Source organism: Topomyia yanbarensis, chromosome 3 (genome assembly GCF_030247195.1).
Source record: "Topomyia yanbarensis strain Yona2022 chromosome 3, ASM3024719v1, whole genome shotgun sequence".
NCBI classification, from domain to species: domain Eukaryota; kingdom Metazoa; phylum Arthropoda; class Insecta; order Diptera; family Culicidae; genus Topomyia; species Topomyia yanbarensis.
In genome coordinates this window covers 174494711-174510740 of record NC_080672.1, presented here as the reverse complement: position 1 = coordinate 174510740, position 16030 = coordinate 174494711, and positions in this window count along the sequence as shown.

Here is a 16030-nt window from a genome sequence, read left to right as displayed (position 1 = left end):
ATTTTCAAAAAATAGTAGAGTTCATGTCTTTGGCGAATTTGTTGAGACTAACATTTAAAAAAAACTTTATTGTAGACATGAATATTAACCTGAATAAATTCTCCATAAATACTTCTTGGAGGATACAACGTCAAAATTATTTTATCAAATGATGTGCTGTTAAACATTTGTAAAACTCATCGAAGATACTAAAGCCCCAAAATTGCCGGTTTTAAAATGATGTTATCTTGACCATAAATTACTGTTTTTGAACATTTATTTTACCTATTCATATAATTGGTCATTCAACAAAAATCAAATGCTCATCAAAATCGATCAGGACCTACTAGAGTCGAATGGAAAACGCCATTTTTCTTAAAATTCTCTATACATTCGAAAAGTGTTATCCTCGTTATTAATCATATTACGTTTTCATCTCAACTCGACGCATTCCCAAATTAAAAAAACATTTTTAGCAAATGTCGAAAGTTATGCAATTTTTTGGTGAGCAGTTCTATGTTTCATAGACATTAAATCAATTCCAACTTCGCTTCCCATTAAATAAAGATCCTTATTACAGTACATCTCTTCAAAAGCGAGCTCAATATGGAAGGAAATCTGAGGATTATTATTGATTTCAGAACTCTGCATTTTCTATTGGAATGTTTTCAGGCAGGTATTTGATATTGATGTTATTGGACAACTGTGAAATCAAGACCAATAGATCAGTTACATATCAGGATCCCATTCCGAAAATTTTTCAAAAGTCCTCATGATGTTTACAACAACAGGTTGTCAATGTACAGATTAGATAATTCTTATTGTAATATTGAATTAAGTCAGTCAGCATCAATAAATTTTTAACTACGATCCAATAATTTTTTTTGGTTGGGGGGGGGGGGGGGTATGGTGTTAAACCCAACGCCTTCTCTTGGCTACGCTGTTGCTTGTAGTTATTTATTTCACTTCTCATTTTCCAAGATATGTTCCAGATCGATTCGATGGTTATAAGTTAGAAAATTTTGCTTATTTAACTGGATTATTACTATGTTGAACAATAATAGGCGACAAAAGGTAATCCACAAACAACAAACCATAACTAATTAAGTATTCAAAATAGATATTTAATGTCTTCAGTAAAGTTATTCGCAAAAGTAAGAGGTACAAAATTGCTGAAGGCATCATTTCAATACAATCACTTAAAAGAAAATTTATGAAAATATCCCACTCGTAGTGGTATTAAAAGCACAATACCAAAAGAAAGAGCATATTGCCTCCATTAAATTCTCCGAAGATACTATTGATCTAAAATTAGCCGTTTTGGCTTTAATAATACATTGAATGTTTTTAGTCTTATTTGGTCTCCGTATTTGATGTCAAATGTCTCTTTTGATATTAATCCGATTTTAACAATCTATAGCTTGCTTCAAAGGTATTCGTATAAGCTATCTAAAAATATATAAAGTGTTAATCTATGTTGTCAATTTCGGCAGATAATTTAAAGAAAACTGCAAAAAAACGCCATTTTTACACATTCAAACATTGATATCTTGGAAACTAAACATTAGAATAAAAAACAAATTGATTGCGTTCTGTATGGCTGATAGATCTTTCATTTAAAATTGGTTTGGATAATATCGGTTCAGCCAATGCTGAGAAACACGACAGAGAGTTTGTCCATTACATACACACACAGACACACACACACACAGGCATTGTCCCAAATCGTCGAGCTGAGTCGATTGGTATATAAGACTCGGTTCTCCGGGCCTCGGAAAAAATCTCCAAAGTTCAAGTTGAGCAAATTCTATACATTCCTTTTATAAGAAATGTAAAAAAATAAAATAAAAGAAATACCTCCAATCCAAAAAGTATATTTTGTTTTTAAAACCTTTTTAGTTCCATTGAAAAAGTGAGGAAATTTCCTATTGCATGGTGTTCTCATATCTCTTAGTTAATTAGCTCTAGTTACATTTCTTATAAAAGAAATGTATAGAATTCGCTCAAACTTTCAAGATTTTTCCCGAGGCCCGGAGGGCCGAGTCTTATATACCAATCGACTCAGCTCGACGATTTGGGACAATGTCTGTGTGTGTGTGTGTGTCTGTGTGTGTGTGTGTGTGTATGTAACGGACAAATTCTCATTCGTGTTTCTCAGCAATGGCTGAACCGATCTTATCCAAACCAATTTTAAATGAAATAACTAAAAAACAGTATGAACGCTATTAATTTGTTTTTGATTCTGATGTTTAGTTTCCAAGATATGAATGTTTGAATGCGCAAAAATGGCGTTTTTTGCAGTTTTTTTAAATTATCTGCCGAAATTGACAATGTAGATTAACAATTTATATGTTTTTAGACAGCTTTAACGAATACCTTTCGAACAAGCTATAGATTGTTGAAATCGGACTATTATCAAAAGAGATATTTAACATTAAATGCGGACGAAAGATTTTTATCATTTCCCATAGCCAGAAATATGACCAAAAACATGTAATCTATTATTAACGCCAAAACGGCTTATTTTAGGTCAATAGTATCTTCGGAGAATTTAATGGAGGCAATATGCCCTTTCTTTTGGTATTGTGCTTTTGCTGATTAATCCCCCTATGAGTGAGATATTTTCACAAATTTTTTTGGAAGTGATTATATCGAAATGATACCTTCAGCAAATTTGTAGCTCTTACTTTTGCGAATAACGTTACTGAAGACTTCAAATATCTATTTTGAATACTTTAAAAGTTATGGCTTGTTGTTTGTTGATTACTCTTTGTCGCTTATTTATTGTTCAATATAGTAATAATCCATTGAAATAAGCCAAACATTATTTCGATAAAACGAATTTTGTATTTCATTTTACTATCTACAACCGCTAGAAATAATCACCGAACACTTCCAAGTTATCTGGAAGGAACTTGATAACTTATCAGTACAAAAATGTTCATTTGTGCGAACTTTCTGACTGCAATTTTGCTAACTTATAACCATCGGATCGATCTGAAACATATCGGAAAATAAAAAGCGTAATAAATAACTCCAAGCAACGGCGTAGCCAAGAGAAGGTTTTGGGGTTTAACACCATACAACCCCCCCCCCCCCCACAACACCCAAAAAAAAAATTGGATTGAAGTTGAAAATTTATTGATGCAGACTGATTTAATTCAATATTACAATAACAATTATCTGATCCGTAGATTGATAACCTGTTGTTGTAAACATCATGAGGACTTTTGATAAATTGTCGGAATGGGGTCCTGATATGTAACTGATCTCTTGGTCTTGATTTCACAGTTGTCTAATAGCATCAATATCAAATTCCTGTCTGAAAACATTCCAATAGAAAATTCCAGAGTTCTGTAATCAATCATAATCCTCAGATTTATTTTCAAATTGATCTCGTTTTTGTAGAGATGTACTGTAATAAGGGTCTTTATTTAATAGGAAGCGAAGTTAAAATTGATTTAATTCTATGAAACATAGAACTGCTCAACGAAAAATGCATAAATTTCAACAATTGCTTAAAATGTTTTTGCCTTTCTCATTCACTCTAAAATTCGTCGATCTAATCCCGACCGGGAGGACCGAGTGTCATATGCTAATCGACTCAGTTCGTCGAGATCGGAAAATGTCTGTGTGTGTATGTATGTCTGTATGTATGTGTGTGTATGTGGAAAAAATATGACCTCTGTTAATCAGAGATGGCTGGATCGATTTGCACAAAGTTTGTCTCAAATGAAAGGTACAATCTTCCCATCGGCTGCTATTGAATTTTTTATTGATTGGACTTCCGGTTCCGGAGTTACGAGTTGAAGAGTGCAATCACACATCAAATTCCCATATAAACTGAAATGAAAAATTTTCAAAATCAAATTTGTATTTTTGATGCCAAATGACATTATAATGCATGAAACATTGAGATTTGATGTAAACTCGAAAAAATAACGTTTGACAAAAATTGATTTTTTTGGACTTTGGTACTTATTTGCTCTGTTACTATTTTCTGAAAAATTAATTCTGCATAATTTTAAAACTTCAAAAATTACGGTTTCGGAATTATGCCGTTTAGACATTAAGATCGATTTTCACCAAACCCCCACCAATTGTAAAATTGGTATTGTAAAAAAACGTAAGGGCTACACTTCATTGCTGATAGGTGGGACCGAAAAAGTAAACAATCGCCAAAGGGACTATATACTATATATACAATCATTTTGTCAATTTCAATAGCAAACACAAATTTTAATTTAATAATTTCAAATACTTCATGAAGTTTTGGGTTTCGATCACTGAATCATGCAATCTAGGATGTAAAAAACACAATAGTTCTAAATTGGAAATAAAACCAAGTCTGGAAATATGCACTGTTGATTTTCTTTGAATGCACTATGAGTCACAAGGGCGATTTTTCGGTACAAAAATCAATAACTCCCAAACCGTTCATTTTAGAGAAATTATTTCTGAGAGAATATTTTTGGGGATTAAATTCGCTTTCTTTTAAAGTAAAATGTAGCTAGGGTGGTCCTCTCAAACATTCTTTTCGAAACATTATTTTTCGAACAAAATGGTATAGCAAGGTACTTACTTCAGTTGTAGAAAAATGTTTTTCAGTTAACATTTTCAAATGAATTAAAGTTATAGCACTATCGGTTTTTATGTTATAATTATTTTTATTCTGTCATATATAAACAACAACACCACGAGTCGTGACAGTTTAATTGGTATCAATCTCATTCATGAATCGAATCGCAGTAGCCGACGACTGCTTTGATCAACGCGTGTAATGCTTTGTATTATTAGTGCTGTTAAAATGCATAAAATAAAGTTGTTCGATCTCTGGAAAGTGGCCAAAGGTGAAAATAAAAATAAAATAAAAGTTGTGTTTGAGGAAATAATGAGATAATTTGATGTGGGACAAAATGAAAAAAATAAGTTCACTCAGAATGCAAAAGCTGTAACAATTAAAACATGTAAAAGGTTTGATCAATTGTGGAAAGACAGTAATCGAATTGAGACTATTATCTGTATTTTTGATGCACTATCGAAAGAGTACAAATTTAGCTGCTACTTTTTGCAACCTTCTGAGTTAGAGGTCATTGAAAACTATCATTTTTATTTAAAAAAAAATGATCGTAATTCGATAACGAAAAATGATATCGATTCACATTCTTCAGCAGAAATATGCGCAATGAAGAGTACTAAAATTGCTGCATAGAGAGTATGAAGATAGACTAACTATTTAAAAAGTTATAGTTAAAAAACTGACTTTTTCAGAAACACTAAAATGACACCCTAAGATAAAGAAGAAAAATAATTATAACATGAAAACCGATAATGCTATAACTTTGATGCATTTGAAAAACTGACTGACTGACTTTTTCAGTACTAAAATTGCTTCATAGAGAGTATGAAGATAGACTAACTATTTAAAAAGTTATAGTTAAAAAACTGACTTTTTCAGAAACACTAAAATGACACCCTAAGATAAAGAAGAAAAATAATTATAACATGAAAACCGATAATGCTATAATGCTATAACTTTGATGCATTTGAAAATGTTACTTGAAAAACATTTGTCTACAACTTTGCTGAAGTAAGTACCTCGCTACACCATTTAGTTCTAAACATAATTTTTTGAAAATAATGTTTGAGAGGACCACCATAGCTACATTTTGCTTTAAAAGTAAGAAAATTTAATTTCCAAAAATATTCTCTCAGACATAATTTCTCTAAAATGAACGGTTTGGAAGTTATTGATTTTTGTACCGAAAAACCGCGCTTGTGACCCATAGTGGAATGGTGGGTTTTTTCAAGAAAAAGCGTTGATTTCTTCATTCTCAGTCGCGTTGGAAATTTGAGTAAAGTATAAACTTCAAATCGATTAAAAAAAATCGATTTTTTTTGGCTCAGTATTAGTGCATACATAACCCCTTTAGAAAAATCAGTTTTCCCACCACAATGCATTGATTGAGGAATTTAGATATTTTATTAACAGAGCATTAGCAATAATTCGTTTGTATGTCTATTTTATGGGCCATTTTTTCGCCTTCCCATTGATTTGGTTTGAGATTTCTAGCATTGATGTTGTCCTATGCTGATTTGAGTGATTCTCTGAGTCCTGCCACTATCCCATGTAGTATGTGTTATCAAAAACATCGCGAAGCATCAAGTTCTAAATGTTCTCAAACGATATAATATCCGAAGAGAGTGATAAGAGTTATAAGAAATGTCTCATCACACTGTTAGGTGGATTAAAAGCGTTTTTGAACTAAAGCTTTAGCTTTAGTTTGATGAGGTTTTTGTAAATTTTCTCAAAATAATGAATTATGATGATAACAATCTCTATTATCCAAAAGTTGTGTTTACAAACGATCCATAATTTGTTCTTCGACAGCATATTCCTATCTTTTCTCGTTTGTCTGTAATTTTTTTCTGTTAAACCTTTCTTGTAGTCGACTTGAAAGTGCTTAAAAGACTAGCTCAAAAATATGCTTCAACGTTGCAAAATGCTTAGGGTGGAAGTTTTCCGTGACTTAACTTTTTGTCGGTTCCGACAGCATGAAGTAGGGTTACTGCTCCCTAATTCATCTTAGCTCCTCTATTCATCCCACCTATTTGAACACATTAGTTAGTGCAGTATCTGCTGTCTCTATTCAACGCATTACCTCAAATGATAGGATGAATAAGGGTATGTTGCACTCGACTTTTCGCTTCGCTCAAACGCGAGCATTTCACATTTTCCAGGCAAAAATTTTAACTGTTCTGATTCTTATGAACGAAGCAAAAATAATGATACCTATTTAAGCGCAATCCAGTCACCCTAAGTCGAGTTATCAACGAAATAGTGTGACATCATGACTAATGAGATGAATAAGGGCTCGTCTACCCTACAGAGTTACTTTACGCTTGGCCCGGACATGCCGCAGACTCAGGTGATTCGCAATTCGAATGCCAAAATATCCTGACCCTTGCGGTAGCAGACAAAAGGTTAAGTCGCCGGGAAACTCTAAGCTTGCTCATATGACCCTATTCCATGCTTTTCTAAACTCTCTTCCTTCAACTCCTTGCTCTCCCTTGAGTACTATGGCACTTAAGATTGAAAAATATTTCACACCTTCCAGTCCCTTGCTAATTAAATGTCGTTACAATATACAAAACTAAATTAACTTAACTGAACTCTGTGAAATTTTCTTGGCTTCTCAATGAAAACAAAAAAGTGCAATAAGTGCCATACTTTTTCAATTGAAGCTAGTATTATAGAAAATAAGATAAAAGTATTCAAGTGTAATCATTCAAACACATGGAAACAAGAAAAGATAGATGTATTATACCAAAGAACAAATTATGTAGCTCTTCCAGGCGAACAATCTGAATCATTAAAGTCGTGATGTTAACTATTGAGATTTTCAAGAAATGTTCGAAAAGACGATGAAAAATGTTAACTTTTCAAGAAATTAGTTCTACAAGTTTACTTAACCTCATTAACTGAAACAAACGAGAACACCATTCAATAGGAAATTTTCTCACCTTTCCAATAGAATTAAACGATTTTAAATACAAAGTACACTTTTTGAATTGGAGGTATTTAAAAACGAAGTAGTTAGTTACAAAAAAGATCAATAACTCAGTGACGGTTGAGATTTGATGGTAGGTGTAAAACGATTTCCCCCCCAAATATGATCATCTATCACTCCTCGAGATATTCTTAATCATAAACCAAAAACACTGTATACAAAGTTGTGGCGAAAAAGTGAGTTAAGTTCGTAATTTTTTTAAAGGGTTTTATGCAAATTTTATGGGGTTTAAGGGTTTTATGCAAATTTCGGTGGTAGAACTATCAAAGGTAGGTTAAATTAAAAGAAATCAAGGTTGTCGCAGTTATGGCTAGTCCCCCGAAGCGTGTTTTTTTGCAGAAGCTTGCGGTGAACGCTCTTCAATGCGAATCGCTCAACTGAAATTTTTAAAATAAAAAGATTTTTGAAGAAAAATATATGATGTACTTGAATGGATCGGTATCCTCATAAAAAAAATTCCTACGAAAAAACCATGTTGACGTTGAACAAACGCATCCGTCCTCTTCTACGTTAGCTTCTTTGTTGGTGGTGCCCGTTTTTGGCTTGCAGACACTGAGCGTGATTGTTGTTGAGAGAACATTTGTTAACGTCAGATTCCTAGAAATTGGTTTTGCGGTTTGGCATAAGATAACGGAGTGCTGTTTACGGTTATAGTAAGTGGGCTTTTCTTAGCTGCTTTTGCACAAAGTTTTCCATGGTGCAGTGTCTTTTTGTAGAACTCGCACATAGGAATCTACAATGGGTGCATAACCAGTATGATCTGATGAAACGTCCCATTTTCGGATGATCCACATAAAATGGTTACGTATGAAAAACTTGGTTTGTACGGAAGCATTTTCACCACAAGAACAACGTTAGGGACACCTGGTAAAATGCGAAGTTACAGCTCATATGGAAGCCACTTCTCCGTACCTTGACATAAATTTGTTAATCACGATGTCAGTGGAGTGTGGAGATAAATCGTATAAGCACATCTCTCTAGAGCCCTTACCTCATAACCACATCAACCGAGCATAGCACTTTTTTAATTCCATTTGGGGTCCCAACTGTGCAAATTTTGGGGTTGATTGATTTTGACCCGGCGTAGCGCATTGCGTTTGAAATTTGTATGGAAATTTGTATGGAAATTAGCATGGGAAAACCTACTTTTTTGCATTCCCAATTCTACAGACTACAATTCTTTCTGCAGTATGCCAACAATTATATGAAAGTGTAGTCAAGGATATGCTGAACAACTTTGCCAAAGGATATACGGTGTTAGAATATCTCTAAAACAAGTTATAGCTGTTCAAAGTTCGACAGATCGAATTAAATGCCAAAAATCTTTATTTTGCCAACACTGCGGGTGTACCGATGATATTTCATATAGCATACCAAAATAACACCATATATTTTAGATTTACCACATTGGTATGTTATGATAAATTATGCAAAGCCTTAGCTCAATTTTATGAGCGTATGTAGTTTAGTAATAGGACGAAATGACGGAAGAGGCGGGAGGGCTTTTATATATTGAAATCATTGGAGTAGGAATGTTCAGATGGATTATTTTAAAACATTTGCACATTGTCTTATTCATAATTGTAATGATTAAGCGAAACATACTGTATTCCTCTAAATTGACTTACATAAATAGAAGTAAAGTTATAGACTGAATCAACTGATATCGAGTGAACTGAGTGACGATTATAAGCAGAACGTGGCCTATTATGGTCAAACTGTATTCCTGTTTACTTTTCGAGACGTTCCCTAAGATCTATTGTGAAATATACAAATAGAACTAAAGATGGCCAATATTTACACCATGCAATTTCACCATGTTAGACATAGCGTGCTGATTATGTTCCAGATCATCAATCAAGTGTTTGTATCCGCTCACTGTTAAAATAAAAATTCTAAATCCCTCCTGGGGTTGGAAGTATTATTCCTGCTATTGTAGCACGTGCAGATCGTTCAGCATCCTTCCAGGGGTGCAGAATGCTCTGTTTTAATTGTTTTGTGTCGTTACCCAAGTAACCATAAGCACTAATTTAAAACTGTTGATAAGCTATAAGTTAGCATTTACATTGCTAACTAGCCGTATACTAGTATTTTTAATGCTTTAATGCACCTAAAATGTAAAGCATTGAAGTTAGCACTATATCGACATACAGAATATAGACATCGTGATAAAAAACTTTAGAAGATAAATGCTATGAAGCTTTAGTAGAAAACTAAGTGCTAATATACAATCTTCTTATAGTGCTTTGATACACCGAACAATAACAAATATACGTATACGTTCCAATAGTCACCTAAACTCCTATGCCTTCTTGTAATAAATGATGATGCAATAAACTTAAAATCAAAATGCAAATTCAGCACGATTTTTCGAAAAAATACAATTGCAAATATAATCCGCAATAGACGTTTGCGTAATTTCAACCAAACATCTAGGTAGAGTTTGGATTAAACCAAGTATACATGCAAATCTTCTCACAGATCAGTGATTACACGCGTAACAAATTGAGACGAGGTTTTCAACTGCGGATCGAATCCCATTTCCATAAGTACTAAGTCGTCAATTTAAACAGTCGGCATGTCTAACGAAAGAAGAGAGGAAGGGTGGTTACGTTATCGATTTTTTTTCTTTTGCTTCGTCGATAAAGAAGGGAAGAGTTCTTTTTTAAAAAACAAGGCACTATGTTAACATTGCTGACAGCCATTAAGGTCTAAATTAAAAAGTTTTATCAGTTTTCAATAATATTGCCAGGCTACGAAAATATTTCAAAATTTTATTTTAACGATTAACAGAAACCATCCCTGCAGCATTGCTTCAGAGAAATTCAATCAGATTAATTGTAATAACTTTTGTTCTACTGATAATGTTTATAACTGTTAGTGCTCAAATAAAAGTTATTAGCCATACTTGTCGTTGTATGCATATGTTGTGTAAAGCAAAAGTTATAGTTATTGTTTATTATAGAAGGTCGGGTTCGGGTTTTTGAACGCGAAACTCGGACTTAACCCGACAGGTTTCGCGTCGGGTTCGGGGTAGGTAATTTTAAACTTCTCGGGTTCGGGTCGGGTTCCGGGGTTTGAAATTCGAATTTCTCGAGCGCGCGGGTTTGGAACGGGTTCTTGGAATTTGTAATTTTCGGATTCGGGTCGGGTTTTGAACAGATCACAACCATTTCTTGACGCTGTTTACGTCTATACACAAAACCCAGTCTCTTTTTGCAATAATTAACTTTACTTCGTGATACGAATAGACGGCATATATAACCGTAATAAATTTTACCACTTTTGAATCGCTAGAATTCGTCGTATTTTCTGACGCTCAAATATTATATTTTGTATAAAATTTCTTTTGTTCAGATTCGCAAACTGGCCGAAATATTTTATTTTTCCAACAAGCACACATGAGAGAACATTCAACAATAAGTGTTTCGCATCTAAAATCTCTATACGATTTATTTTTCATAATAATCGTCAATAAACTAAATCAAAGAAAATTTGTTGGAAAATATTGGTTCAAGCGAATAGAAATCTACGGGAAGTAGAGACAATACAAAATTATTTTAATCCGCTCCTGATTGGTCGTTTTGACAGTTGCAAGCATTCGAAAAGTTTTCAAAAATGTCGCGAATGCCCTGAATCGCAGTACTTTTTGATAAATATTCAATTAAAATTATACATTAAGATTTAACTACGTATATTGTTAACAGAAATATGAATTAAAATGATAATCAAATTTAAATCCAGTACGATTTGTACATTCTTAGCTTAGTTGCGATCCACGAGATGCTTTTTAACCTTTGGCTACAAAGGCCGTTGCAGCCCGTGGACAATTTGACAATTCTTATATATTGAAACAAGCACTTTCTGACAGACTGTTCCCAGGCTGGGCCGTTGCATGATTCGGTTTCCTTCATGAAAATATATGAATTTCCACGATCTTAAAGAATCTATCGTAAAAATATTATGTGCTCTGTTCAAGCCATTTGCGGATTTGTAGAAGTTTGGACTCATTCCGAGAACTCTATTGGACAAGCCCAAGCATCTCTACTGATGCGCATACTGTACTAGCTAATAATGTGACATCAAGATTGCGTCAGAGAATCTTGATTGACACCCTTCGACACAAGTTTGACTGTACCAACCAGTAACGCGGATGACGTCGAGTAAACTGTCGAATGCGAATCGCCAATTGAAATAACTTAAAAATATATGTAAAAATTATACAAAACTACTCTTGCAGGAATTAGTTTGTCTTCACATTTCGCCCTGAGCAGAAGCAACAAATCGTCCCGCGCAAGTGAAACAGTCAATTCTACCTACAAATCAATCGGTGCCTATCGCACAAGCAGTCCATATAACAAAAAAAATATATATACTCTTGCAGGAATAGTTTTCGATGAAATTAGAAATTTTGTTTAAGTATGACGGGCAAGTTTGTTTGAATCTGTCATCATTACGCCTTTTGTTTCTCCATGCGCTAGCCACCGATTTATCATACTTTCCGGTTAAGATATCGACGATTTATAAGTTTCTCAGAACATTACAAATTTGATGTTCAATAATAGTCAATATTAATGAGAATTCCTCTCGCCAGTAATTCGTCTTACTATAGGCAGATATAACTGGACGCGTATGGAGCTACTTTAGGTTCGAGTGATTTTATAATTCTTAGATGAACCTGGGATCCAGCTCGGGTGCCTGTAATCAACAATCTTCAGGATCTTAGGTTGATTCACCGTATTAACAAGTCCGGTTCAGATCTGGTTTCTCAATTTATTAATTGAATGATTCGGTTTTTTTTAATTTTGAAATTATCGGGCTCGCATCTGGTTAGGGTTTTACAACATTTTCATTCTCAAGTTCGGGTCGGGTTCTTCAAATTTTAAAATTGTAGGATCGGGTCGGGTTCGGGTTTTTCAATTTTTATGCTCTGGGGTTCGAAAAACTTGAAACCCGACCATCTCTATTGTTTATCAACAACATGGGCATGAAGGGGTTAAATATGCCATTGAAATTCTGATCAGGAATCAACGAAGGGGATTATGGGAGGAGAGCACTACTATCTCAAAGTCCACTCAGAGCAGGATATTCATCAGACCTTTAAGGGGTTATACAAAGTTGGAAATCTCCGTATAATACCAAATAACATCTATTTAGCAATGAGTATCTTTCCAGAACTAGTTCAAACAAACATTGAATGAAAATTATTGACATCAATAACATAATGTGGGTGAACATGCAGGTTATCAAAGTCACCCCGGAACACGAAAACGGACTTCAACTTGAAATCATTTTTGAAAAAATAGCTGTAAGCGGACAATTTTAAGTAGAACCATCCAATCTTGTTCTCAATACATCAGTACATGGTTTAAAAAGATTAAACTTGAAATAAATGTGTTGCATCTAAAATATGTAATGATTACTTCGAAAAGTGATCAATGTCACCCCGGTTTACGGTACCGTTGCGGTGAACGTGATATCTCAAAAACCATTCATCCGATTTTCATAAAGTTTTTTTTTTAATTGTTTGTATTTACATTCTCGTGTACTTGAACGGCTCCTTTTTCATCCAAAATTTTTTGATTCTTTGCAATGGATTGTTGATTAAATTTTTGAACACAACAAAACTAAATTTTTTGGACCATGTGTTTTTTTTGTAAGAAAAAAAAATTTATTGGGAAATCGATCCATTCAAGTACACCGCAATACATTTTTCTTCAATAATCCTTTTATTATTTTGACTTCAGTTGAGCCGAACAGCTTAGAGAGCGCCATAGCTCCGCCAACCTTCAATTTTTTTTAATTCAACTTGTTTTTTTGAACTTCGATAGTACTACCGACGAACTGTCTTTCGCTTTTTCAAATAAAATTTGCATAAAATGCTTTTAAAAATCACGAACCTAGTTCAATTTTTCGTCACAACTTTGTATATAACCCGTTAAACCAGATTTCATTGAAAATAGGAACATTATTCAGAATTCTATCTAGAGAAGAATTCCACCGGACCTCCAAGAAGTTTTTCTCTAAAATCCTGCATCAAAATTCAGAGAAAAGGGCGTAGAAATACGGGTAAGGATTTAATAGAAATTCTGATATATACTCCATTGGACTGCTAAGATAACTTCGATCAGAATCCTGGAAAGTATCCAAACAGAATCCTGGGAAGCATGTCATCTAATTATCCCAAGAGAGCGTCAGAAACCGATCGAGTGAAGTAACTATAATGACATTTTATGTGTCAAAAAGGCCTGCAGTAACCGATGTGTGCATTACGAGAAAAATGTACTTTTAGTTTAATACTCAAAAGTTGCATATTCGACAATACTGCCGTTGAAAACTAGTATTTTTTCTAGATTCCTTGCACGAATCCTTCAAATATCGTCTCGCTGATTGATTCTAGCGCAAACAGTATCATGGACTGAGGGGTAATTCAAACGACACAATAATTTAGGTTATTATATATTGGCTCTAGACGAACATTTTCTTCAAACTGGTTCCAATCCGTGAAGGCTGATTTTAAGTTTTGGTTTTTTTTTGGTCACTTTGCGCGGATTAACCCATATATAGCTATGTTTGAGGTAAGCCCAAATTTAACAGCAGATTAATCCTAGACCCCCTATACCCGAAAAAAGTTCTATTGACTGCAATGATCGAATTAGCTCTGTAATCGGACATTCTAGTTGAAATTTGATATTTTTTCGAAGCACCCGGATATTCGAATCATTTTCCCTGAATAATCGAATCACTGATAATCAAATCCCAGGATCATTGAGTCCGGCCAGTATAAGTTATTCAAAACAAAGTGCCGCTCTCTTCTTAATGCGGCCAAAATAGGCTCATTACCATACTACTGGAAGAAAAAACACAAATAAATCAGCGAGTTTATAATGTCTTTATGTACATTGATGTATCTACTCACGTATCCATGACAAAACGAATAACTCATCACAGAGTAGATGCCAAGGAGTGTGCCTTTAATAAAATTTCATCTCTACGCTTCCCAAATGTTTAGACTGCTGTATTATTTTTAATAATTCCCTACAACCCCTGTCATTTTGAGTTATATTTTCAGAACAACGTGTTAATTGCCTCACCATCACTCAATTAATCCATCAGCCGAATTCTTTTTTGGGTCGCTCGAAGGCTACAAATATAGCACAACATTGGATCTCCGTGAGCTTGCTTCGTTCCACACAATGCCAAGGGAATTAAGGGCGGCAAATATAAGCTGAAGCCATTACCCTCACGCGACTATTTGTTTAGGAGCACCATGGAAACTGGATCCCAAATTACAAGGTTTATAGCTACTAAAGCCCTTCTTCTCCTTTTCTGTTTCAATACGGCGGGATGAAAACTCAAAGAAAACTGATTCCGGGAAAGAGAGCCTGTTCGAGAAGCAGAGACCGATAGAGAGATTTTATCTGAATGGACAAGTTTCTGTATTCGCACATCAAGAAAACATAAAAAATACAGCAGAGCTGGAGCTACCGAGAGTAAAGTTATTGTCGTTGTTCAGTGTTGATTTGGTATTTCATAGTTGAATAAGACTCACAGCTACCGCATAGGAAGGAATAAGATGCCAGAGAATGGCTGAAGCCTTTCATTTATCATAAAACGAGGAATCCAGAGGAAGAGTCCCATTCGGTAAAGAAAATGAACTGAGTAGAATTGATGCATTCACCTACAATTCACTGAATGCTTACTTTCAGGCGTTATTGAGTTGAGAGTGTTAAAAGATCATTCACTTTCACACGAAGTGGTTGCCCGATCAGAATGAAATTACAATATTATATCAGAATGCAATTTTCATAATACATTGTGTTAAAAATTAGGCTTCGTTAGTAGTTAAAATACAAGAAAATTATAACAAGTAACAACGCGAGATATAGTTTTGAAATCTTTTTGTTGAGTGTTTCTGATCGGGTGGATATTAACTTTTTTTGCTCTGAATACCCAAACAGATTTGAACTAAAGCAGCTCTAGAAAACCAACTTTTTGGCAGTAGGATGGAGTAGGTTTGGGTTTATGAACGGTTTGCAAAAAATTGTTTTAAACCACTTTTCATTCGTATGATCAGTAATTCGAACGGAAGTTCTTTTTATGACTTTCTGCAAATTGTGCAAATAGCTACATTATAATGAATTGCCACACACCAGGAATCGCAAGAACAAACTTTAACTTAATTAATAACCGGACTGTGATTTTCTGCTACTGGTCTATCTACAAAATGAAGGAAGGAGTCAGTAAAACATTCTGAAGGAATATTACTGAATTGTCATCTATGGATTGGAAATCTGTGCTTGTTTCAAGGCCAGATGGGTCAGTTAAGACTCTAATAAAAACGGCATAAATATACAATTGGAAAAGCAAGAAATGAGATTCCATCATGTTCTTACTTTGATGCGAAACATCAAAACGAAAAACAAAAAGCTGCTCTTCTTTTATCAAGCACATTTTTCTACACTTTTTACACTTGTTCT